The 27,039-nt window shown below is 38.5% G+C and overlaps 1 protein-coding gene across 3 annotated transcripts in view; it reads left to right on the top strand.

The window, feature by feature from the left end:
* Positions 1–11,422: 11,422 nt before the first annotated feature.
* The window catches only part of RASGEF1A (RasGEF domain family member 1A), a 166,986-nt gene continuing 151,369 nt past the window's right edge, over positions 11,423–27,039 (top strand). For all 3 annotated transcript variants that reach the window (XM_086752477.1, XM_086752476.1, XM_086752474.1), the window contains exon 1: positions 11,423–11,715. The gene's annotated coding sequence lies outside the window, so the exon portion shown is untranslated. The remainder of the gene's footprint in view (positions 11,716–27,039) is intronic.

The raw sequence follows: 27,039 nt of genomic DNA, 5'->3' as shown, positions 1-27,039 counted from the left end.
TATGCTGTGAAAAAATAAATGCAATCCTACTCAGCAGTCAGGAGAAAATATTTCTACCTAGCACCCAAATATGTATGACAGGAATACAGTTGCACTTCAGTCTCACCCACAGCTCAATTAGAAAGGTAATTGAAAGAAACAGCCATGGTTTGTGTAAGAGATGTAGAGGTCTGGTCTTTCTGAATTTGGAAAGACTAACACTACTTTTTATACTAGCTCAAATTTGAGAAAATTAAAAGTGACATCCAGATATCATAAATGGGCAAGGCTGAGAAACAACACAGTCAGAGTTGTCATTATTAATCAAACTGTCACTGGATTTACACCTTGCTCCATATCTGTCGTTATATATGATTACGTCTCTGATACTATGAACTGTTTCTGACTAGTATATGTAAGAGTCTAGCATGAAACCCTTCCACAAGATTCCCTAAATCACAGTAAAAATAGCTGCATTGCATCTGCTTTAATTGCATGATGTATTATTCATTTCCGTTGGTATTTATATTTATAATACTGTCATTGATTATTATATCATATTTAAGAGGAAAATACTATAAAGATAGAAAAAAAAGCTTTCTTCAAAATTCCCCCATTATAAGACTTATTTTTTTTTCCACTTTGCCAAATTCTAACCAGGTTAACTGTGATTTTCTATGCTGAGCACCTTTCTGATACAAAATTAGGTTTTTGTATGTGCGCACACATGTTCACATGTGAAAAAAAAAAAAGAAAAAAGAAAAAATATTTTTTACTTATAGAAGTTAATATTACAATTCTGACACGAACATATTCTAGCAGACCCACAATTTACATTAGTGACTTATATTTTTAGTTTGGTAGAGAATCTGCTGCTTTCTTTGGTTAATAACTCCATAAAAATTAATCCTCTATAAACGTTATGGTTATTAAGTTGATGGAGCTCAGTTCAGTTCTGCAAGTGGAGTTCCCTGAAAATTGTCAGCACTGGTCTGGCACAGCAGAGAATGGTCTTCCTATGTTTCCAGTGCTTTTAACCTTTGGTGCTCACCAGTCCATTTTCTGTGTTTTCTATACGTTTCTGCATGGTACTGAGAAAGCCTAATCATGACAGCAGTAAATAAGCTGAGAAATGAAAGCTAACGATTACTTCTACAGTCAAACCCGAACAGTAAGTTATTACATGGAATTGAGAACGTGGCAGAATTTGGTGGGTCCTTAGGCCAGTGACATTCACAAAAATGCAACACACACTGCAAGAGCCTGACTTCAGTAGGGGTTGATACAGAAAAGCACTTCATTTGCAACCACTAATTTTGAAGCTACTGAGGATGTAAAATTGAAGTTACACTCCATAAATACACACAGTACTACAAGAATATTCTTCACATAACAGAGGTCTCATAGTGCAAAAGAAGAAAAGTTTGGATTTTTTTTCTTTTGCTAGGTTCAGATAGGATTTACCACCATATAAATCAAAACTGGGAGTGAATTATTCTAAACAGACAATTTATTGAACCATTTAGATTTTTCTTGAAAAATATTTTAGGAGCACATGCAAAGAAGTTCTCTCCTAACATACAAGTTTATTCAAGCTTAGAAACAAACCGGTGAATTTAGAATGAATAAATATATGAAATTATTTTGACATAAATATTACTATAGAAAAATAAAGGAATGCAAATTAATACAAATATAATTTAATTCATTCAAAAAAATAGAAAAAAATCAGCCTTTTTTCTACTCGAATATTTCAGCTGAGGAAAAAGTCAGACAACCACTGCTTCAAGATTTATAAAGAATTTTTTTCACTATTGTCTTGCTAAGTCTCTAGCTTTAAAATCAATAAATGAACCTTTTCCCACAGCCATATCCTTCCTATGTTAAGTAAGAGTGGTTGTCCTTGATAAGTAGCCTGTCTAAATTGCTACTGATATTCCTAACATGGAATAAACCTAAATGAATTTTTACCTGTTAAAACATGTGCCTAGTATTTATTTGAGAGTTACCTTTACTTAATACTTCTAGAATTTTAAACAGCATTATTTCACATCCTCCAGACAAAAACAAAATGTATTTCAGTAATTCAACTGTGATGCTGCATACCTGCTTTTAAAAATTACCACTGAATTACAGATGTATGCAAGGGCGGCAAGATCTCATAGATGTACGATGAAAAACGTGGCATTAGGGAGATCAAGGGTTAATATGCAACCTGAGGCCCTTTAGGTACGAAGGACTTGCACCTAGCCACCCTGTGCACGGCCATAAAGACTGAATAACACTGATGGGAACAGAGTGCTCCCCACTGAAAGGGACTAAGGGGCATTGAAAGACCACGAGCCAGGGGAACAGGGAACAAGGCAACAAAGGCACATTAAGAATAAGGTAGCATTTCTGCTGGTAAAATCACAGTATGGATAAAACAGACTCAATTTATTCAATATCTCTTTAGGGAGTGATTATAAGGAGGGAGTTCTGGAGGAAAATTGAGAACGTATTACGTATCATCAGAATCAAATATAGAATCACAAAAATCTTTGTATTGTTACTAGACAGACAAAAAGAAGCAGGATTTGTGTTATTCTGGAAGACTAATTTTCCAGGTGTGGGGGGAAGTAGTTAACAGCAATAATCCAAATATTTATTGATGTTGTAGCCAACAAATTTATTTTCTTTTTATTAGACTGACTTTGGTGAAGAGCAGTCTTAGGCTAGAAAATATTCTCAGTCGGAGCAATAGCAAGCTGTTTCAGAGAAAAAGGAAGAAATGTATACTTTGGATGTTAGAAAAAAATTAAGGATGAATAAAACGTATTTTTTAAATTGCTTTAATAGAGGTAGAAATTGTCGGAAGTCAAGTTACTTAAAATTTTGAAATTATCTCGAAACAAACAGCAATGGTCATACATTTGGAAGATGACAAAAAAAAAAGTTAAATAAATCCTTTGCCTTTTTTCCATACAAGACTGATGAAACAGAAATTGAAGCATCTGTGTACTGAAATTGAAATGTTCACACTGATGTGGAAGCAAAATTCAGAAAAGAAGCATCAGGGTAACCTGGGACTGGATAACTCTGGCTCAGATTGCAAAGGAACTAGTATCTGACACGGTAAATGCATGTCACAATTTAGACCCCCTCGGCAGCTAAAATATCACATAGTCACTTGGTCACCTCCTCCCTCACCACCCCCCTAGCAGGATGGGGAGAAGAATCAGGAAAGACAGACAGACAAAACTCAAGGGTTGGGGTAAAAACAGTTTAACAGAATGCCAGTGGAAGAGAGAACAGGTAAAAACCAAAACCAATAACAGAATATACTTACAGTAAGTAATTTAGAGTACAATAGCTCACAGTGGATCCTGATGCCTGCTTCCCTCCCAGTTAGGAAAACCTGCCCCTCAGCCCCCTCCTCACTGATATACTGAGCACAATGTCACAAGGCACTGCAACAGCCCTTTGGCCAATTTGGGTAAAATGTCCCAGCTGTTGGCTAATCGGTAACCTATCCCAGCTGTGTGCCCCAGCCACAGGGGCCACCAGCTCCAGCTCCTCTCCCAGCTCAGGTGAAAATTAACTCTGTCCTAGCCAGAACTAGGACAATGCATAAGCTAGGTTTTCTACTAGTGTTAACTGATCTGGTCTGGTATCACATGGCTAGAGAAGAGAAAACATAGTAAACTATATTTAATAAAGAGTATGTTAAGAAACTGCAAACTACATAGTCTGGCTTCAATAATATGTAATCTTCAAGGGAAAACAGATTTAGGGGTAAATTAGATATAATTTAACAGGGGAAACATCACAAACTAATACATTCCCCTAAAAAACAAAAACCTTATATCGTTCAACATATCTATTCAGTAAGGTTGAAAAAAAAATCACAACTTCAATTAATATACAAAACTAATTCTATGATATCTCATACAACAATCAGATCCTTTTCATAGTCCTGTGCTTCCTGTTCCAAAATCAGGAGATTTTAAGCAGATAAAATTAGAATTATTTGGCACTAAAAGTTTTCCCTTAAATTTTACCTGTATTAAAAAATATTGACCCTTGAGCATGATGTCATAGTGACTAGGCTATTCTGTCACTATGCTGAGTAGCTGATTTGATACCCAACAGGAAGGCAGGAAATCTTCAAAAGGTTGAGCCAGTGGCATAGAGAGAGTGAACAGAAAATAAATGAAAAGCAGACAAAAAAACTGACTTGAAGTGTCCTAAGAGTTTTAAAACAAGCCACAGATAGTTTCTCTATCATTAAAGAGGAGAGGTTTACTTAGAAATAACAGCTGGCTCTAAACCACTCCTGGTGGTGTAAAAAGAGAATGTCTCCTTCCACTGGTTGCCCTATTTCTGCATTTTTTCAAAAAACCAACCCAATTGTTCTTTATTGACCTCAGAGGCTAGACTTCAGTCAAACTGGGCATCCCTGTGTGACTACTCAGAGCTCTCCACAAGTCTCATGCAATTAAAAGCATAGATAGTGACACACATTAATGATAAAGTTAATGCAAGGGCTAATTGAGACCATCTCCCTCACAGGCCATTTCACAACATTAATGGCACAGAAAACAGCCATTAATATGTAATTAAATTTCCAGGATGCATGGGCTATCAAGATCAGGTAGCAGGAACACTTCTTCACACTTTTTAACCTTTCATTACCTCTCAAGCTCAAAATAGCTCCTGTGCCAGGCAAGACTATGTTACTACCTTCCCCTACAAAAGCAAACTGGCATGACACCAAGTACCAATTCTGCCAGCAACAAAAGCCAGCTCAGTGAAGCAAGCTGCATTTTCTAAGCTTTATCCATTGGGGATGATAAGCAAATGACAGATTATTAACTAGTTTTTCTGGGCTACAGGTACGTAAATGTTTTGCTAACAGCAGATACCAGTTACTCAGAATTTTAAGACTCTGAACAATTTATTCTAAAATATAACTATATTCCTCTCATTGAAACAAACTGATTTCATTAACAAAACAAAAAGCAATTTTAATTCCTTACAAACCTTTTCCCAGACTGTATCAATTAAAAAAGGCTCAGTTCAATTCAAGTGCTAGTCTAGGGTTGAGAGAGGGGTTTCCACAATGTTTTAGGGAGAGCACTAAGATTTTAGGGAATGGTCTTTGTATGTAGGATTGTATCACTGTCATATAAAAAGGAAATGAGATGTACCTTTTCCAGTTTGGGGCACCTGACTTGAGCTATCCCAAGTGTCTGGAAGTTAGCACTACCCAAATATCAGTCTGAGTATACCTCAGTATGAGTACACTTGCCACAGAACGCTTCAACACTTTTGAATAAAACAGTCAACAATTGCTTATGCCAGACTCTAGTAAGAATAAAGCTCAAGTGTGTTGTTGAGGAAAGGCATCCAATTTATCCCTTATTCCACTATGTGTCCCTCGACAGCTACAAAATTATTGGGGTTTGGGGGTTTTTCAAACTTGAAATTTATGGTTTTATGGTGATCTAAAACGAAGACAGTTTAGTAATCTGGAATAACACTGGATATGGCAGATTTCCCAACTCCTCTGAGTCAGGGACAGTCCCTTTGTCATTCAATTCAAGGCATAAATTTGAAGTTGGTTTCTGAGAACAGTAGTCTTAACCACAACTACTGGCTGGATTTGAATCTTTCATTCATCTGAGGTGAATTTTCATTCATATGGATGAACTATTCCAGAAGTTTTACCAAAACAGACACATTTCTAGTGGGAAACAAGGAGGAAATAAGGGGGGAAAAGTTCTGCAAACCTAGCATTTGAACTGACTGTTAATTTTACAGTGTGAAAAAATATTTTGTTAAAGAAATTTCAGCCTTTGAGTTTTGCATCTTTCTCAGTTACAGGTAATGTTGAGAGTTTTGGTTCTATAATTATATATGAATTAGACTACAAAAGTCTTCTAAAAGCAACAATGACCAAAACATTTTTGGTCCCAATAGAGAAAGACAGAAAAAAAAAAAAAAAAATAAGGCTCAAGTCCTTAAGCAACAACTGAACCAGCGGGATTTTTTCAGAAATTTTTCAGACACTAAAATATCATTTTACAACAGAAACTGCACCTGAATTAAGCTACAGTATTACAAATATGCTACAAAATATTATACAAATATGCTGCAGTACTGAATCTGTTTTCAAGGGTTCAGAATCCATATAAAAATCACATAGTGCATGTACGTCTCAAGGCTATTGCTTTAGAAACCTGAAATCACCTCCTCGATGCTCAGGGATATTGATTCACTGATACAGAATTAAGTTGACTTGAATACTCTGCAGGAAGACTATCCATTTGTTTTCCAAAGTATCCTCTCATGTAACAATATAGTGAGAGGCAAATGTTTTTTCAGAAAGTGGTTGCCCACCTCATGAAGATGAGACATGGGCAGACACAACAATTGCTTAAAAAGCTGCTGCAGAAAAAGGAAGGGATTAGTCAGCTCCTCTTCTTCATGATTAGGACAAAAAGCGATGGTCAATGTATTTTAATGAAGCATTGCATTAGACATCAGGAAAAAAACCAACACCCAAACTTTCTAACAAAGAAAAAAAAAAAATGAACTGTTGGAAAAGGTTGCCAGGGGCAACTGAGAAATCCATATCATTAGAGTATTCAGAAACAGTGCAGGCAAAACCAAAAATGAAAATGGTTTAGCTGCATTGTGGTATAGGAATGAAACAGAACCAATGCAGTGCCTTTTTTAATGAACTGAGGTTTTAAAAAATTTCCATCTCTTCACAAAATGGAGATTTTTTTTTTCTAATCTAACCAGTTCTGTAAGAAATAAAAATGTTAGCTTTTCAGTCAGCTCCAGCAATCATGAAATATTCTCACCAGTTAATATTACAGCTCATCTATAAAGTCCTTTCTCTTTTTCACATGGCCCACTTGTGTTCTCCCTCAATGCCATTCCTCATATTTAAAAAGTAAACAGAAACACAGAGTTCTGCCTATTGCCAGTGGCAGCTGTGTACAGCCATCTTGTCAGCTGAAACACTCATTCATGCCATTTATTTCACTGGTTTAAAAATCACAGTTTTTCATATGAATATGAAAATATGACATAATAGACACCATTCAAAAAACACTAGTATTACAGTAAGTTCAGATTCTTGAATATAAATACATTTCTAAAATCAAATGTAATACTTCAGGCTGCAAACTAAGTACTGACCCAAAAAAATACTACTTTTGCAATGGCTTTGCACTCTGGAATTTTACTTTCTAAATCAATGATTTTTCTATCTAGCAGATCATCACTGGAGTAGGTTTGCCCTTAACAAAGTTAAAGTTTCTCTCCAGTCTATATTACATTCTAGAACTCAAACTCCATTACTTCAACCTCAAAATAATGCTTGTGAGAGGAGATACAGCCAGGGCAATGCTTGGAATTTATTACTGGAATTTAAAATAACGATTTTTTCACCACCTAGATTGAAGTGCAAAATTTTGACTTAAGTGTAAGCTCAGCTGGAGTCTTAAGTGTGACTAAACAAGTACAACAAAAGTAGATGCCTTTGGAAGAAAAAGGGAAGAAAAAAAAAAAGCTTTGTTCTCTCTTTGCAACTAGGGACAAAGAGGTGTGAAGTGATGAAATGGAGAAGCAATAATAACTTTGCAGAGGAAGAGTAAGAAATACGTATATGGCTTATCTTGGTTCAGCAGAACGCAGGAAAACCACTGGTTTCCAGAGATTTCTGTAATTTCTTGGAAGGTGCCCAGCTATTTGAAAGATAAAACTAAACAGTCCAAAACGTGATTCTACAATCAAGTGGTTTTGTTGCAGTCAATGATAAGTTAAGGAAAAGGACCAGCTCTGACCTCAGTCCATTTGTATACTCAGTGAGAGTTTTGCACATGGAAAGAAAGAACGTCACAGCAGCCACACATAAAGTAGAAGTACGTTCTGTTTTCTGGATGCCCTCTTGTGTTCTTGTGTTTGCCTGAATGGGTTTTGAATACTGCAATGATACAGATGTTACAGCTTCCCCAGGCAGCCTGGGCTTTATGGTAGCTACAGACAAATGTGCTTGCACCCCAAGTTTTTGTACGCAACCCTGCCAACTTCTGACTTACAATTTAATATAATTCTTGACCTGCTCTTATTAGCTCTGGAGCAAAAATTTCCAATTATTTTGGTAATTGGTATCCTAAGGACTATTCTGGCATACCAAATCCTCACTATCAGCTCTCAAGAAGTAGGTCAACCAGCCTCTCCAGAAAATAACATTCCTGTTATCAGCTAGTGCTTTTACAAAAAAAAAATCATGGGTACAACAAAAAAAAAAATAAATAGACATCTGAGAAAAGTCTTACTCATGCAGCTCTTGTAGTATCAAGCTGAACAAGTGTAGGACACTGTAATTAGAATTTACTCTGTATTGCTACTCTGATACAAACATTCATTGCCAAAACAATAGCAGCAATCCTCCCAGCCAAACTGGGTCTATTCTTCCTTAACCTCTCACATTGGGTCAAATTTAAACAGAGAACAGAATTTGCAAAGAACTAATTCAGTATCCCCTCAGGGATTTAAAGGACAAAGCTATAGAATGAAAGATTTCAAGCAAGTCCTTCCTTCTTTTAAAACATTTTTCATGTTCATTTTGCTATTAATATTCACGTCTTGTTGATAGGAACATGAGTTGGCAATATAGTGACATTTCTATCAATGTGAAAGGTAGAATGAACTGTACTGCCAAATAATCTACCAAGTCTGTGGTTCAGACTTGCATGAATGTCAATTACAGTCACTTTAATTGCTCCAAAAAAGACAACAATTTATTATATCCACCTGCTTCATTTCTTCTCCATCAGGAAACATCTGGGTAAGCGGCCAACTTCTGACTACAGAAACATCATATGTGGGCAGAAACATACATGTACATGTTATTGTTTTGCCAGGTGATACTGGCAAACAATCTCTTCAAAACATGCAGCACAGGTTCACATCTGCAGACAGAGTTCACACGGCTTCTGAGCATCCTCTACACAATACCAAGTAGACAGAAGGAGACCGATCAGCATGGAAGAAATTGGACCAATTTTAATAAAGGAATTAAAGTTTAGGAGAATACATTTACAAAATATTAGTCTACATCAATAGATAATTAACCTGGGTTTAGTTTTATATCCAATGTCAAGCATCCCTTTATTACCCTGCTGTTCCTCAGCTCATTTGTAGTTGGGTGTCAGCACCCCAGACTCCCAGTACACCTTCAGACCTGGCTCCAGACACCACTGCACTCCCACCCTACCACGGAGGATATCCAGCTTCATCTGTCACTGTCTGTCACTTCAGAAAAAAATGTGTTTAATTATTTTGTGATACTCTGCTATTAATAGCTGTCCCTACATTGGCTCTTCACACCGAGTCTTTCCCACAGTACAGAATCTTAAGGGACAACTCCAATATCATATAAGGTGTCTGAAGCATAGTCCTTATTACAGTAGATATAACTCCATGGCAAAAAGTCCTACTTTTCTCACACCCAACCATTTTTTCAGTTGAGATCTATTACGCAGCTAATCTTGAATTTGCATACAGTTCTGGTTGACTTCTAAGAGACCTGATGGACCCTGGATAGACATCTTACACACAGTTGACTGTCCTTGATGATGCACTTCTCCATGGTCACTATTCAATAGTACCAAAGACCTATTTCTCACGATGAATTTGTGGATATTCTTCATGCTGTTCACTCACAGGATGAAGGAGAAAGCTCCTTACACTCTACAGCAGACTGTGCTTCACAGGTATGTACTGTTCATGCCATCATGCAGCATCAGGTGTGGAGATTTAAAGCTAAAAAATGAAAAAGGTTGCCACAGTGGTTAAAATTTACAGGGAAAGAAACCAAAGTATGATTTTGCTTGCAACCAGCCTAAGGAAACATTTCCTAAGCTCTTGGATATGGGCTGCTATTCTGCTTCATTATGATTTATGAGGCTGGTAAATCCCTGGTACCTTTAGCGAAGTCAGAATTATATATATAATTAAATCAAACATTAAAAACCAAGATCTGAAGAGCTCATGTCTCATTCTCACAGGACCATCCCTAACCAATAAAACCAGAATAGGAGAAAACATGATTCTGTACTCTGCAGAGGGAAACACAGGCAGAACACCTAATGGATAATTAACTGGCGCAATCATTTAGAGTATCATAGAATGGTGAGGGTTGGAAGGGACCTTCAAAAGGTCATCTAGTCCAACCCCTCTGCAGGGAGCAGGGAATATCAAGGAATAGATGTGAAACTATCATACATTCACTTTTCTAATCAAGAATGCATACTTATTTTATCTCTTCCACATTTATGCTGTTATTTCTTATTTTTTTTTTCCTCCAGTTTTCTTTGGGAATTATGTGCCAGTTAATCAGGATTAAGACCATCCATTCACATTCACAATGCAGAAATATAAAATATGAAACACCACTCTTTTTAGACAGGGATGAATTTGACAAATATTCAGAGTATCTGAAAATATCTTGACATAGAGGTAGCAGGACTTTCAATTTTCTTAAGATCCTGCTACAAATATTTTAATAAAGAGCCTTCAAAAGCCTTCCAGAATCGCCATTTGATACAGACTAAGAACTAGTTAGCAAAGAATGAGAACCTAAACACTTCTCCCTCTTTCCCAGTGACACTAAAGTATTTAGAGCAATCACCAACTTCTATGAAGCTGTCCTGCATCAGTTTCCTAAAAAAAAGTATTTACATAAGCAAACATATGCATGCAAGGGGGGTGTGTATAATGAAATGAATCAACTGTACTTTGGAGACTTAGGGTGATTAGAAATGAGCAGTGTTTCCCCAGATAAATTTCTGCCATTTACTGCAACGTTACACACTCCGAGAGCTTGCTTTTTCCTCTTGGAACTATTTCAGGAATCCCCAGGAAGGGTCCTGTCTCTAGCACAAATTTCTGATCTGCAGAGACACATCCAAGGTTGATAAACCAGAGGCTCAGAAATTATACCAAACTTCCTTTCTGCTAGGAGTAACCAAGAAACGTTGCCCTCCCCAACAATCTTGTGTACAATTTTCTGCTTCCCAACACCTTTTTCTATTTTTTTTTCCTCTGATGCCAGAATTACCTCCTTTGCCCTTGGTTTCCCACTCTCAGACAAACAGCCTATAACATTGCTGCAAGAAACCAAGTGCTGCTTTTTACGCAGCCACAAGACAGACTTCCCTTACTGAACAGATTCTGTGTGCAGCATCCACGCCAGCCTCCAAAACAGAGAGATGATAATGTAATCGCCGACATGCTGAGAAGTTCCTCTGAGCACAGACTGAAAAGAGGGCAGGAGCGGGGAGGCTCTAAAACCGGAGAGTGCATCACATATTAAAAAGTAACTTTTCAGCAGCGCACTGCGAGGCTGAGCGCCAGGCAGGGAAGGGGAGCGCGCAGCCACATGGTATATTCCTGCCTCTGCCTCTCTCCTCTCTCTCTTGGTCCCTCTCTCTGGCTTTCTCTCCCACCTCCTCCCCCAGCGCTGCCTTCCCCTCTCCCCCTGCCGCAGGCTGCAGAATGGGACACACTTGCTCCCCAGCCAGCCGGCAGCTGTCACACAGCGGAGGCAGCCAGCAGCCGGTGCGAAGAGTGAGCCCACTCTGTCGTTTAGGATGACTCACTGGAATCTGGCATTAATTTCTCTTTTTCTGGTAGTGGACGGAGAACAACCCAAAAGCTACACTGGACTAGACCAAGGTAAGAGATTTAAAAGTCTTTTTTACGCTAAAGCCACTCAGGCTTCGAGGGTGCCAAGCCGTGTACAAAAGCTGGCACTGGGACCGATTCGGTGGGTGTCTGAACACCTGGCACTGCATGCCACCAGCGTGCCTTTCTGGTGTTAACCCTGTGCGTGCCACCCAGCCGTGCCTGGGGAAGAGACAGCAGGTCAAAATGCAGCCCGGTGACTGCATTTTCTCCCCTTGATGCAACTTTTATGGCAGCACTACCACCTGCTCCTGTGAATACAAGAAGCTTCTCAATACTGCTAAACGATCAGGCACGCTTTTGTATTCTGCTGCTGGGAACACAACCTATCAGGCGTCCGTCATGGACTCCGTCCGGATTGATTCCCACGGCAGTTGTTTCATCACTTTAATGAGTTGAAATTCCAGAGTCCACAGAAACGCTTCCCCGTCATTTCCCCTCCCTCTGAGGGATTCTCCTAGGGTCATATAGATACGATCCATTTTCAGGCTTTTCAAAAGTAGTGCTCGCTGAAACCACCAGAACAAGTCTGCTGAAGCACAGGCAGCACTGCACTACATATTCTGTCTCCATTCCTCTCTGTTTTTTCTGCTGTGAATCAAAAATTCAGTGTTGCAGGAGGGTTTTTTTGCAACGACAGTACATGTCTCTGGCATAGCAATTTAAAGGGAGAAGCTGCTTCTCCCAATTCTGAAATCCTGGCAAAATTCCCTTCTTCCATTTTCTGAGGAGGTACATTATTGCAAGGAGAGTCATCTAAGCAGGTTTCTGCTGGGGCTGATTGACAGTTTTTGGTTGTGACTTTAATGAGAAGATTTAACTGAACATCTACAGCTTCTGTCAATCCAATGCGTTTTACCAAATGGCTTACTTCACAGAGTGACACCTTTAAAATTAATCCGGCATCATGCTTTTCTAAATCTAAAGAGAATACCAGACTAGCTAGTGCACATTGCAGAAATCACACAGTTTTTACCTTTGGATTTTTAATGGTCTAACTGCAGTGAAGACATTTGGTTTGGTTTACATGTTCTCTGTACTGTGGAAAGTGTTGCAATTGTAACTGGATGTACCTTTGTTTCTTATATGTTATATAGTATTTTTCTGCAGTATCTTACACATTCTTTTTGTTCAGACCTGTGCACTGGCAATCAGTTTATTAAGAGTTGACTTTTAAACCCATGAAGAACTGCCCTGACATTATTGCTATGAAAAGGAATCTCTACGCAAAGACAATGACAGGTCCCACACTGATCACATCTACAGAGATGCCCAAACAGGTACCAGCAATTAACACTGACCACCATTCAGCTTTCCACTTAGTCACCAAGACACAGTCCGTTGACCCAGCATGAATATTTTTGGAATGAACTCAAAGATGGCAGTAACAGCCACTCCCCTTAGGTACTGTCCCTGCATGCAATCTTTCAGATAGATAAGGGGAGAACAGATTCTTCTTTCAGAGAACTTAAAGGATTTTGGTACAGATCTTCAGGAAGAGGTAGGATAACGGCTTGATGTGTCATCATGGATTCTACCCCTCATTTTCCATCGGAATATGGTACATTTTGCCACTTGATAGAAGTGGAAAGTGTTTACCAGTATTATACTTTAAGATTATTTCTAATCATTTAGACAACTGCAGAGACTTCCATACATTTTTTTTTTAATTTACCTTTCTTCTCAGCATTTATATGATATCTGACTGCCAAGGTATCAGCATATTTCCAGGGAAAGTAACTATAAAGTGCAATTCAGACAACAGATAATTGTGATTTTGTCTTCAAGCACTTGATACTATTCATGCTACTTATTTTTAAATTAGTAGCTATTTATTGTATGCAAGCTCTTAGTCACTTGCTGCTGTAGCACATGTTCATAGTCTCTGGGGTTTGAACAGCTATTTTTGAACCTGTCTGGCTAATGTCTAGAATACAAAATTATACTGTTCACAAGTTGGGTTTTTTCTTTTATTTTCCTCTTATAATATACATCAGTATATTATAAGATCTTATTAGTATGCCTCTTTTCAGGTGGAATCTTCATCCATTTAAATGCAGATGATCTGCTGTGATAACAGTTTATTGTAACTTGGCAACAAGAGCTAAAAAAAAAAAAAAATCAACTTACATCCATCACACATGCAAACCTTGTATTGTGCTGTCCCATGCTCAGCAAATGAAACCCTTGAGATAAATGACATCCTAGACTTGTTGACCACTCAGTTTAATATCATTAGCTGGGCTCTACGGTTGTCCTAATTACAGAAGTCAAAGACTGCAGGAAGCAGCTGCAAAGTCAGCACATGTTCAAGGAGCTGTTTGTAAAGCAGAAACACATGCTTCAATTTGAGGCTTCTTTGTTGCAACATGGATTATTGAGGAAAAGTATGGCATTTAATGTGACTGTTGAAAAAATGCTCTGGCTATGGTCCAGATGATAAGACTTGTATGGGTTGTGTGGGGTTATCACTGGCCTTTCTCTGAAGCTTCATTTCTGGTGTAATATTTCCACTAAAATAAACAAGCAAGAACTTCCCATGCTATTTAGCTATAATCAGGCTCCTGGATCATTCATTTACTGATGAGACGGGAGGACAGCAAGAGGGAAAGCAGTGGCACTGCTAGAGAGCAGCTAGTGCAGTACTAGCTGCTGTCCTACCTATCTTACTCCAAATACAGAATCCACTGTCAATGTAACTTTATGTTCAAGGGGCATAAGATGACACATAGCTGCTACACTGGCATCAGTAGGAAACATCCCTAAGACACAGAGCTTGGATAGAGCCTAAAAACATTAAACAAGCCACAAACCAGCTAAACAGAGTCAGTCAGCTGCTTTGATGGGTGGCCAGAGATCCCCTCAGCTCTGAGTTTCACATCCCTCTTGGCAGTTTAACTCCACAAATCGAAGTCAGAAGAGGCAGAAGTTTTGCTGTGGTTAGTTAAGTGGATTTAGTCTTATAACTGATTTCATTCAGAAAAGATGAAGGTTCAGCCAAGTTCTTCAACTCCAAAAATCAGCCTAATTAGAAGCTGCTTTGCTTCAGTTATCGCTTATTTCTGTGGATTTCATTTGAAAGTAAAATCCCATCCAAAGATGAAGAGCTCTAAACAAATCAACAAGGTTTTACACATCAGGAACATAGCAGCTCTTGATAATAGCCTCTAGAAAAGTATCAAATTCATCCGAACTACTTGATAAACCATACTCTCCTGTACGTAGGCATGCAAAGATGGGTACAATTTCATTCTCCCTTGCAACAAGCACACTTAGCCACTTTCATGGTTCACTATCAATGGCACTGTAACCCAGGCAGTTGTAGCTCTATACATTGCACTCTGAAGACTTAAGATTACCTCCTCATTGCATAGTACTTTGTTAAAAGGTAAACAGCACCTACAGATAACATTTTGAACAGTTCTATCATCATTAAAATGGTATTTTAAGTTGAACTGTACATAGGCACTATTTTTAGAAAAGGGGACATTTCACACACTTGCTGTATTGTTTTCCAGTAACTTCTTGTAACGTAGTCCCACCAATTAAGATCAAATCTAATCTTACTCTATGATCGAGGATGTTCATAGGGATGAAAGTACGAATATCTACTGTGCAAAACAGGCATCCAGCCCCTATGATTAGACATTACCTTTTGATGACAGCATTTTTCTTTCCTCATATTAAAAAAGCCTTGGTTTCAAACATCCTGTAAATTAGGGATTAATCAATCTGTTGGAGAAGTACTATTGCTTTCTTTGCCTTCAATGTTCGTATTCCTCAGCAAACTTGATAACACTCTTCTTAGCATTTTCAGTCCAATAGAATTTGAACCTTTGACCACTGACAGCAGTGAAGAGTACAACCAACTGAACCATAAAGGTGTAGGTAAGAAATCTGTAGTGTATTTCAGGATACATGTGTGAAAGTAGTGTCAGAACCTAATACAAATACAAGGCAATAACGTCCATTTCAATCACTACCAAGTTTTAACAGACTCTTCTTTAAAATAATGTCAGCAATTCTCAGTTTCTATTTAATTATTTTTTTAGGACTAATTCCTTTTCCATTAAAATCTGTATTATTTCTTCATTTATTTATTCCAAACAGCGTTCTGTATTTTCTCCCAGATAAAACACAGATGGTGCAGTTTCCAAGGCACCATTTTAGCTCTTTCTTGCTCAAGCAAAATAAAAACCAATATTGTACTCACCACAAAGTAGTTTTTCCCATACTTTTGAGCTTTGTCATATAATTTGCACTTGTGAAAACTGATGTCTTTCAACAAATGAAATAACAGAAAAATACTTTTTTTCTTCTTGTTCACTTCATTAACATGTGAAAAGTCTTTTCACTCATTATCAGCTTGCTTGCTTGCTTGTTTTCCTTTGATTGTAATTCAAATTTTCAAAATTATGAGGACACTAAGTAGGCTAGGTATGTATTCTCTTTAGTTTTTGAGGTAATTTCATTATTTATTAGCTAGTTTAGAAATGCTGCATTAAAGACAATCTGCAGTTCAAAGGGAAACACTTCTCAGAGCAATGAGCACATTCTGTAGAGCAGTGCCAGTGGATGACACATCTGAAATTCATCTTGGACATAATCTGAGTTTTTGGCTATACTCAAAAAGCTTTATGAAGCTTTTCCTTCCTATTGTTCCGCATCTCTCCCAACCTTGTCATGTTAACAGTGTATGTTTCAGAAAAACATTCTTATTTCTGAGGGCATCAGCAATGTTGGGTAAAGTTTAGCAAAGCGTGTATCATCCAAGCGATTCATAGGTTACACAGAGGACAATACCATGATCCACAGGGTGAAGCGACCAGAATAAGCGCTATCCAGGAGCAGTTTTTACTAACAAAATTACTGAAACTGTTGATTAATGAGGAAGCTTGGAGCCTCTAGCTACACACTACTTGAAACCATACAGCAAAGTACGAGTATGCACACTGCACTTACTGGAATTTTATGGCACAAGACCAGGGCGTCAGGATGAACAAGGGCATAAACAAAGTATCTGGTGGAAACAGCAAGTGAGATACATAACTCTGTTACAGAATTCTTTCCATCTTTTACAATGCAAAGACTCAAGTGTTTTTCTAAGTCCTAAACATTACAAGTCCTGTCATGAAATTTAGAAAGATAAAATACTCAAAAAGCATATGAACCTGTGTGCTGTGTGTACATATCTGTGCACGTATGGTACCATAACAGTTCCAGATGCTAAAGAAGCAAGAAAACATCCCCAAAATGGAAATAAAGCTGCAGCTTCACAAATCACATCTAATCATCTTAGAGGCAAGGCTGGAGGCAGAAACAATAAGTTCAAATAGGTATCCTCATGTAAATAGAAAATAACATGGAAGCTTTGAGCAGACTAGCCTTTCTTCAGTTCTTAAAGCACCTAGAAACTCTGTCTTGCTTACTACTAACATCCTCACATCTTTACCATCACCACTATATTGTGTCTACTATACAGAATGTATAGTAAACTAGAAATTATCCCATAAAACTCCAGGAAACAGTTTGGGTCATAAACCACATAAAACCCTGCCACCATGTCAGGACACAGTTCAGGCTTCCTTCTCAGGGATGTGACTGTGGTGGTGTGCAGCAGAGCAATGCCATGTCCTGCCAGGAGGCACCAAGAACCACACATACCCCATCTGCTGACCTTGGAGGCCAGGACAGAACTGGAAACTGGAAAATGACAAAAATACCAGGCTAAAAAGACTGTTACCAGGAGCTGCAGAAAGTATCTGTTACATTATAGTAGTGAACTTCATTATAGCTGGTAGATGATATGAAAGAAAAGGAAAGAATACAGAAAGCCTTGCACTTCTGGGAAAGCCAAGTGATTCTACAGCGAGTTTCTTCACCAGGGAAATGGAAGAAAGAGTTAAAACTGTTACCTGTGGTCTGAAATATTAACCTGACAGTCATGTTTATCTTTCATGAAACAGCTTTAATGATGCTATTTATGCCTTTAAATTTTGCTCATTGTTTCGCTCACTGTCCTCTGTTGCCACTAGTATTATTACACTTTCAGTAATAAAACAATTACCGAGACTCTCTGCTGGTTAATGGGTTTGAAACCTCAGGAGTTGAAAATCATTAAGTTGGATATTTTTGCTTGCAATGAAGTTTGATATTTGATGAAAAAAAGAAAAAAAAACTAACAGAAAGATCCATAAATATTAAAGGCAAATGGGACCACCGAATAATTGAGTCTGACTTCCAGCATTCACAGTAACTCTGTAATTTCATCCAGTTTTACCGGTGTCAAGCTAGTATCTTGTACAGATAAGTCCATTGTTATAAAAATAGTTTCAGATCTTGAAAATGATAATACAGGCTGCAAGTGCAGGACCTTACAGCTGCTGATCACAACAGAGTGGGATCATTCCCTTCTGCCCCCTGCCCATAACTCAAACCAGCTAACCTAAAGCCCCTACCTTGCAACACATCCACCCTGTCTAAGCACAGCATTTCAGTCTCAAAAGGCATTTCTCACAGAAAGCTAAGAACAACTTAAAAAAGAAAGGGAAAATTATTAGAGAGCAGGAGCTAGGATTCAACACATGACAGGCACTTCCACTGCTTGCCATTAAAAATAAAAAACTTATTAATAATTCCAGAAATGTTGGGAGAATTGCAACATCACCACATCGTTAATTTTTTCCCGTCTGAATAATGTACTTTTTCTTCAGCATATTGTTCCTAGATACCATAACCAGGAAAGAGGAAAAACTGGTATGTTTAATGTTAATCAAAAGTTTATCAGTTCTGCACCTGAAACGGTAAATGTAAATGTTAACTCTTTTTGTGCACTTCCCCTTGCAAGAAAGTGCACAAAGTACTCTGGAGTCAAATGCATACATACCATAAAGGATTCGAAAACTGACAGGATAGCTGGTGCAGCATTATGGTAGGATTTACTGATAGAGAAGACTCCTCAGTTCCCTCAGCCATTCTCTGCGCTCCTTACTGCAACCTGAAAAATCTGTTTGCAGTATTGCTTCTGCTAATGAATAAAATGAATACAGTCGAGGAAGAAAGGGAGAGATAGAGCACATTGGAAAATGAAGGAACAAAATGAGAGGGAAGGAAAAGGGGAAAAGAAAAGAAAAAGTAGTTGCTCCCCTCTTTTACTTTCAACATTTCCCACATTTATAATGGATTTAGGGAAGAATCAGTAAAGAAATAAGGATTATGATTAAAATAAAAACAAAAGAAAAAGAAAATAAATACAAATGGAATGAAACAAAGTGGCAAATATAATATACAGGCAATGTTACAGATGTCATCTCCCCCAAACCCAGTCCTACAGTCCATACTGTGGGCGCGAACTAACACACGTCTTTAGATCCGAACCTTCTGACAAGGCACCTGCCCCTTCAGCGCACAATCCCTGTGCAATGGTAACGTCTGCTGTGGGGGTGTGTGGGCATGGGGGTTGGTGGTGTTAGAGAACAGATACCATGGCAAAAGATGGTTTTCACTATGACATTAGCTTACAGTACATTATAAAAATCAATTCAACATCTTTCATAGTCTTGTCAATCATCATTCTGAAGGACAAATGGATTTTCTCTGTGGTAGTGGGACAGGAAACATGAATTCTGAACCTTTTGGTGGACAGTTCAATATCCATAAAGTTGTCAAGACAGCAGAATCCATGTTGCCTTTTAGTCTCCCACTGCCAGTATAAAAGAGTAGACATCTAGAAGGAGCAGAGTCTTGTAGATGGTGGAGGTACAGGACCATGGATTTTGTAATGCACAACAGAAAGAAAAGACCTAGGAACAACCACTGAAATATAAAGAACATGCTGCAAACATCTCCTTAAAAATACTGAAATAGTAAATATCTGTAGTCTATTGGAAAAAAAAAAGAAATAATGAAGGGAAGAAATGTGGGTGCTAGTGTATCACTGGTATAAAAATTGAAAGCTGTAGAAGTAGGGATTTTATATTCACCTGTTGTGATTCAGAGCCCTGCTAAATCATGACAGTCTCTTTTCCCTTAGATATGCCAGAGCCAAACCTTCTATGCCAGTTAACTTGCTGGTGATGGGAAATTCTGTGATATTAACTGAGCATTTTAAGTACGGAAAAGCAGAAGAAAAATCAACAGAAACACAACACAATATGGATTATCTAATCTATCATCAATCTATAGTTGCTAAATAACAGCATTGTTTTTATCCTCAGATATGTACTGTTAACTCACAGTAACTAATATCCCATTCATATATCACTTCTTGATATGTTTTGACAGCCAGAAAATTGTTCCTCTGCCTGAACTTAGGAAATAATTTATTTTCTGAGATGAAAATGTAAATACAACAAGACACAGCAGAAATAGCCCAGTCCTCCTCTGGTAAATACAACAATTAGTGGTACATACGTTCACCCCTCATTCAGAAACCTACAACACACATTTCTGTGAGTATTAAACTGCTTAGAGGATAGAGCCTAATATTACTAAAAAAAAATCGGTAATGTTACGGCAACATGTGTGGGACAGGCACAGAAAAGAATAAGCCAACTTTTTCAAATTGCAGATGGTATGAGAATTGTCTCAGAGAGGGGATGGAAGAAGTGTGGAAACAAAATTTAACATCTCCCACTCTGGAATGCAGACCAATGGCCTGTAAGTGGTATCTCAGCCTTCTGCGGTCAGCCCTGTGTAATCATATTTCATGTAAATACGGTGCTTTCATCACCCACGCCTCGCTTCTGATCATTGCTTAGGTTCTGACTCGAAACGGCCAGCTCTTACCTAGGCCTCCATGAATATAAATAACCAAATGTCTCCCATAAGCCAGGCAGCAGCTGACTCCAGTCAGGTCAATAATTTCTTTTTAAAAATCAATATATTTGTAACTAGCTAGTAAAAGCTTCCAGCCTAAAAATGTGCTTAAATAGACAATCCAATGGGGCTTTTTTCCAAGCCACATGAATTTTAACATTGCTCACACTTGTCAGTTTTCAAATTGTCAGAAGGCCTTTTGTAAGGGATGGGGAATTCTGAAGATTAATTCTGCTCCTTTCCAGGAAGCCACCACTTCATCATCCCCTGTTCACAACTTATCACAGACAATGGATACTATTCAACAGCGACAACTCGGTTACATTAAAGCAGGAAAAGTGTGTAGGCAATAGCCAAACAATGGCATTTCGCTCTGTCAAAGAGAAGCGGGCATGGTGTTGTGCTGAGCTTCCCTGAAAGGAGCACGTTCTTTCTTTCAGCTCTGTTCTCTGGCTGTTGCTGTAAGAATCATCAGCTTTAAAAAAAAGAAGGGATTGTCTGTGATCCAAGAAAAATCGTTGAAGTTAACCCCCTCCATTTGTATAAATGTTTGTGCAATAAATATGGATGTGAGTGAATGAAATCGCTTGCCTTTCCTAGAAACCATTTGTTTAGTTAGCTATCATGTATTTGATTTATTATTTATAAGCCTAAACTTTCACATCATAATGACAGGTACTCAAGCGAGCGTGAGTACTAGCATTCAAAATAAGCATGATTGGGAAACGTATTTGATTGAAAGGAATTCAGATAATTTGATTTCCCTTTGTGCTTCATCCCTTAATGTGATCACAAGCTGCAATAAACCATGGTAACTGCTGCCTAAACCAAACCTTAAAGGAAAGGGTACAGCAGGGTACATCTCATGCAAGCAAGAAGAATCTACATGAAAATAGCTGTAAGTGTTGCCTTTGGTTAAGGTTTTTAGACTGCAAGGCAGGCCTCAGATATTCCCTTGTAAGAGAGGCTCGTAGAAAATAGGCTAGGGAGTAATATAGGCCCCACAGGAACTTAGTTTCCTAGAATTAGGTCAGCACTGGTATAAAATTAGATTCAATGTTCTGCTGATCGAACTGGAAAGAGGGAGTGATTTTTAATCAAGAATTCTTGTGGGTACTGATATATCTTGCTGCAAGTCATCAAGTATGGGCCACAAACTTGTACAGTGGTTAGCTCCTTCCTCTTGCCAACATCTGCTAACACATTTGAAGCCCAAGCACAAATGAGAACTTATAAATTAACTACAAGGGCCTAATTGTTTAAAGACAAAACATGCAGCACTATTTAGACAAATGATTACGCTCTATACTTAAAGAGCATTCAGTATAAGACTTAGTTATCTACTATAATTAATTTCTCAATTAAATTGCCAGATGAAATTGCTTTGATTGAGGGGGCTGGGGGAGGAAGGATAAAAGGACAACACACAAAACCAAAACCTGCTTCAATTCACATCTCCCAAACATTCAAAATACATTGGTGAAGCGTAGCTTGAAATTATAAAAAAGTATGATGTAGCAACCTTGTTACATACTAAACATTAATCTTGAACAATAATTTTCTAAAATTGGTTCTAAACATCTACTGTCTTACAACGCAATATCTCTGAGGCTTAGAAACTAAACTCTGGGGGAGAAGGAAACATTGCTTTCTAGTAATGAATGAACTGACCTTGACTTAAAGAATCATCTCAGCAAAAGGACTGGACTGGAGCAATGGAAAGGAGGCTCCACAAAAACCAACACTCATTACTACCTTGTCAGTATTGCAGGACTATTTTAAAATATTTTATTATAAACTTGTTTGAACAACAGCGAGTATCATTCTGAATTGTGGCAAACTGTATACCTATCCACGCCACTGCTCAGTCTCACTAAGGTCACCTCCCCTTCAGAGTGGATTCCGCTCCAGAGGGCTGGGTGTACGGACTGACTAAGGGAGATCCCACTGGCTGCAGCCAGCATAGGCAGCAATTCAGAAGGAGGTCCAGAGAAGCATCTACTGCACAAACAGCACAGGAAAGCCCTTTTGGGGATTGCAGCAATGTGTAAGGGTGTTGTAAACTGCCAAGAAGGTTATAAAACAGATTTTGACAACTCTGGGACAGAATTTCCCTGCATACCTGGGGAACAGGCCAATTAGTGCAACGTAGGATTTTGTTACTTTGCAGACATAGTTACTCCAGAAGCTCAGCATTAAATAATCCAGCTTGAACCTGTCACAGACCTGAACAAAACTATTGTCTCATTCCTTCAGCATCACAGTATGGCAACAGAAAGCCCTAGCCAGTACAAAAGTCTATAAATTATCTTCACCAGACCATCTCACATTGATACAGGTTCATGGTTAATAAGTGAGAGGCTGGGAAACAAGCTCCTGGGCTGCTGGCCTGGATCAACCTGGGATGGAGATTTTTAGCACTATTGGGAAGACTTTACTTGGAGCTGAGAACTGCAAGGAATACTACTCCCTCATTCTGCAGAGCTTGTACAGCACATCAGAAGAAGGTCTATGAACCAGTGTGGGAAGCACTAATGAGATACAACAGTGCTTTGAAGAGATCTGGCTTTTTGCAACTGGAGAAACATGTACCTTCTTTTCATATGATCACTGACCAGGAACTTCGTGCCCAGCCAGGTGTCTACTGGGATGCAGAGTTATGGAGGAATTCATCTAGCCTGTCCTGCTATAGCTTTTGAGGTTTTACTATACAACTTAAAATCCCAATGAACAATCACTAATTCCTTAGGGTTCTCCAGGGGTGGTACAACGGGCACGTGCAACACTGATGCTGATGCCTTTAAGCTATCACAACAAGCTTCTCATGCAGGCTTATACCCTGCTGCGCTCCAAATAGCAGCTGTGAAAACAGCAACAGGCATTTACTTATAGATGGGACTCTAAGCGACAACGGACACCATAACTGATCCAATACAAGAAGAAAGCACTTCCAGGAATAGCATCACACGTATGTGCATTTATTGCACATGTGGCAGTCTTAATGAGTAATGAATTGCTAATACACATGCTGTTTGGTGACAAACTGCTGCAAAGCATATCCTTCTCTCATGCGCTGGCAATCTGAAGTGCCAGTTGTGCTTATTTTCTAAAACTTCAACTAAGAAGGGCTTGCCAATCTGCATGTGGTATTTTGTGGCTGATTAGTTTTATAGATTGTGCTAGGTAAAAACTCTGACTTACTGAATCCAATATCAATTTTTATCAAACTCTAGTTGCTTGCTAATTTGGAGACATGGAGTGCCACTTTATTCTGTAGACTGCTTCTTCTGCCTATATATACATAGTTCAGAGAAACCTTTTGGCATACCTGTTTCTTCCCAGAAGAGGGGACCTACAAAAGTTTTTAACAACAAACCTCACGGTTTCATACAAGAAGTTATTTAAGAACAGTGCAGCTAATTGATATATATACACTCATATTTTTGTAACTTTCTAACATGACAGCAACTGGAAAAACAAAGGTCAAATAGAAAACAACTTGTAAACTGAAACATAACACAAAATCCAAGCATGACAAAAATCAGAATATTAATTGTCATACAGACTGCTAACCAGGTCCTGGAGAGTCACAAACAATCCTCTCCCACAAGCAGTCAGCAAATGTTGCAAAATATGCGCAAATCTGCGCCTAAACCTATGAGCAACTGTGGAACTGAATAAGGATGTGTAGGATGTTCTGTTTCAGCATCATGCTCAACAAATAATACTCTGTGGGTTCCTGGGTCTGCTCCCTTTCTGTAATCTCCACTCTTCTATAATCTCATTATGTAAGTCAACAAAAGCAGCTTCTGTGCCCCCGTTCACAGTATGCTAACAGTAACTACATGAATCCAGAGAATCTCTGAAAGTCATTCTCCACAGGATAATTTCCTTTTGCCATCTGATGCAGCATCTCTGTGCCCAAGCTCATTTGAAGGAGTCTGGCCTTCAAGTCTTGAAATAACTGCACAGGGAAAAAGTTCTTTTAATCCTGTTTTCAGATTCAGAATAATTCTCCCGATATGATCTGCACATGACAAGCCCATAGATTTTTTTCAAATTCAGGGTTTTATCCTCTTGCATGGCAAGTTTGTAAAAAACTGACAAGAATTTTGGGAGGTGTTTTGTTTGTGTTCTAATGTTTGATACTTTTTTCTGGATGGCACATTATATTTCAAAGATAAAGACAATTAGCTTCTCTCAGGGTTTTTGTAGGTTTGTTTCTTTTTGCTATTGTTTTTAAGTTAGGCTGCCCACTAAAGACACATTCTGGAGTCCCTGAAGTAGAAAAAAGCAATCCAGGACAATCCAGGACAATAAAGGTCTTTGAGAACGTGGAGACTACACAACACATAAATGAAAGGCTTATTTTTATGGCTAAGGCAGGCTTTGCTAACCGACTTAACTAAGCAACCACATAAAAAATGTGCCAGAATCACCTTCTGGCAAATTATAGTGGGTGGAAAGTGCAGAAGGAGTACTGAAAAGCACTGATAAGCTGCAAAGTCAGTGCTGTTTCACAGATAGACACTGACCAGCTTCGTCTAGCATTCACCCCTGCTATCTAGAGAACCATGAGAAAATGGAAGAAAGAAAAAAAAAAAAAAGGGAAAAATACATTTTAAATACAGACAGTTTTAGTTATTCTTCTTAACACTGGATATTTCATAGCAGCCTTGCAGTAAAACTGAAAAACTCAGAAAACTCTACCAATGGCAATGGACTTATTTGGTTGGTAAGTCCTGCAGAAGAAACAGGGAAAAGTACTTGTGCTCATTAAAACTGGCAGATACAGCTCATTAACAAGACTATGCCATCGCCCACAAAACTACAATTTCCTGAATTCTGTGACTTTCCTTAAACTACCCTATATGAAATCATGAATATTTTACAGATCATGACAATACTTTAGAAACATTAGCTGATATTCCCTGACAACCCCCATGAGACGTGTGCCTCTGTGTCTGAATTTAGTTAAAAAAAAAAGTCCAAGTAATTGAACATTAATTAGCCTATTTTATATATGTCTGTGTATATATATATATATGGCAATTTAGCGAGGAAGGATGATGAAGCAATGTGATATGCCAAGCTCCTTACATAGGTCCCATTTTATTTTCACACATGGGCCATCTGCCAACATCTTCACTCAGACCGATAAAAAAGGTGGCATCTAGCACATACAGAATCACAGAATGGTTTGCGTTGGAAGGGACCTTTGAAAGTCATCTAGTCCAACCCCCCTGCAAGGAGCAGGGACATCTCCAACCAGATCAGGTTGCTCAGAGCCCCGTCCAACCTGGCCTTGAATGTTTCCAGGGATGGGGCATCCACCACCTCTCTGGGCAACCTGTTCCAGTGTTCCACCACCCTCATTATAAACAATTTTTTCCCTATGTCTAGTCTAAATCTAACCTCTTTTAGTTTAAAACCACATCTTCCTGAGGATCTGATAGCCTTTTTCTTATTTTTGAGGCAACATGGTGAACATATAGGAAGCATCATGATGGTACAGTGGCAAATACATATTTTTAAAGGTAATTTAAAAAAATATCAAAAACCTTTATATGCAATGAACCACTTGGCTGTGCCAGTTGGTACAGCAGACTGGAAACGTAGGATAACTTCATCTGCTACATCCTTGGTACATTTGCATTATGCCCTGACCGAAAAAAAAACCACCTTCAGATCAGCCAGTCTGTCATATGGACTTCTGAAGTCCTTTGACCCTCAGAACAACCTCTGAGAGTCCTCACAGTTGCTTAACTTCAGAATACCTTTTGAAATAGGAAAAAAAAACTGGATAGGAGCAAAGTAAATCCTGTAGTTTCAACCAATTTTTTTTTTTTCTTTAGACACATTGAGCTAAATTCCCTGCAGAACTAGAGCAAGCTGATCCCATCGATTCCTCGGTCCAGACCTTGCTAGAAGATGCTTTTCCCCTGTCACTTCCTTAGCCAGCTCAGCAGTCTAGTCTTTTCTTGCCCACATGCCAGTCAAGGGACTGGAGGAGTTGTACTTAAGTGTTACATGTGCCAAGATCTTCAAACAGATGCTCTTTATAGATACTCATAAAAGACATATTTACCACAGAGGGATCTTTTAAGATCGCTCCTATGAAGTCACCTAGACTTTGGCAGTTTACCAGTTACACAGCAGCCTAATGCCTGTGGTAGGGACAGCATGGAGTTTCCCATGCAAATGCAGAGGTTGTGCTAGCCTGTTAAGATCCACTATATTTTTTTCAGTAATTTGTACTAGGACTTCAGCAAAGGACTGCAGGCTCCAAGAGGCTTGAATCCAGTGCTTTCAAATGGGGTTGTACTGTCTTGCCTGTATTTTTCTTTAAAAGCACTGCTACAAAATCAAGCCATCAAGCTACTGCGTATTTGCTGGCTTTATCTAAGCACTTGTAACACATGCATTGGCTATGATAAGCCAATTAGACTCTTGAGACCTGATACCATCTGTCGAAGAAATCGCTGGCAGTCCAGCAGG

Source organism: Chlamydotis macqueenii, chromosome 7 (genome assembly GCF_036417535.1).
Source record: "Chlamydotis macqueenii isolate bChlMac1 chromosome 7, bChlMac1.mat, whole genome shotgun sequence".
NCBI classification, from domain to species: domain Eukaryota; kingdom Metazoa; phylum Chordata; class Aves; order Otidiformes; family Otididae; genus Chlamydotis; species Chlamydotis macqueenii.
This window is presented reverse-complemented; position numbering and strand designations above follow the sequence as displayed.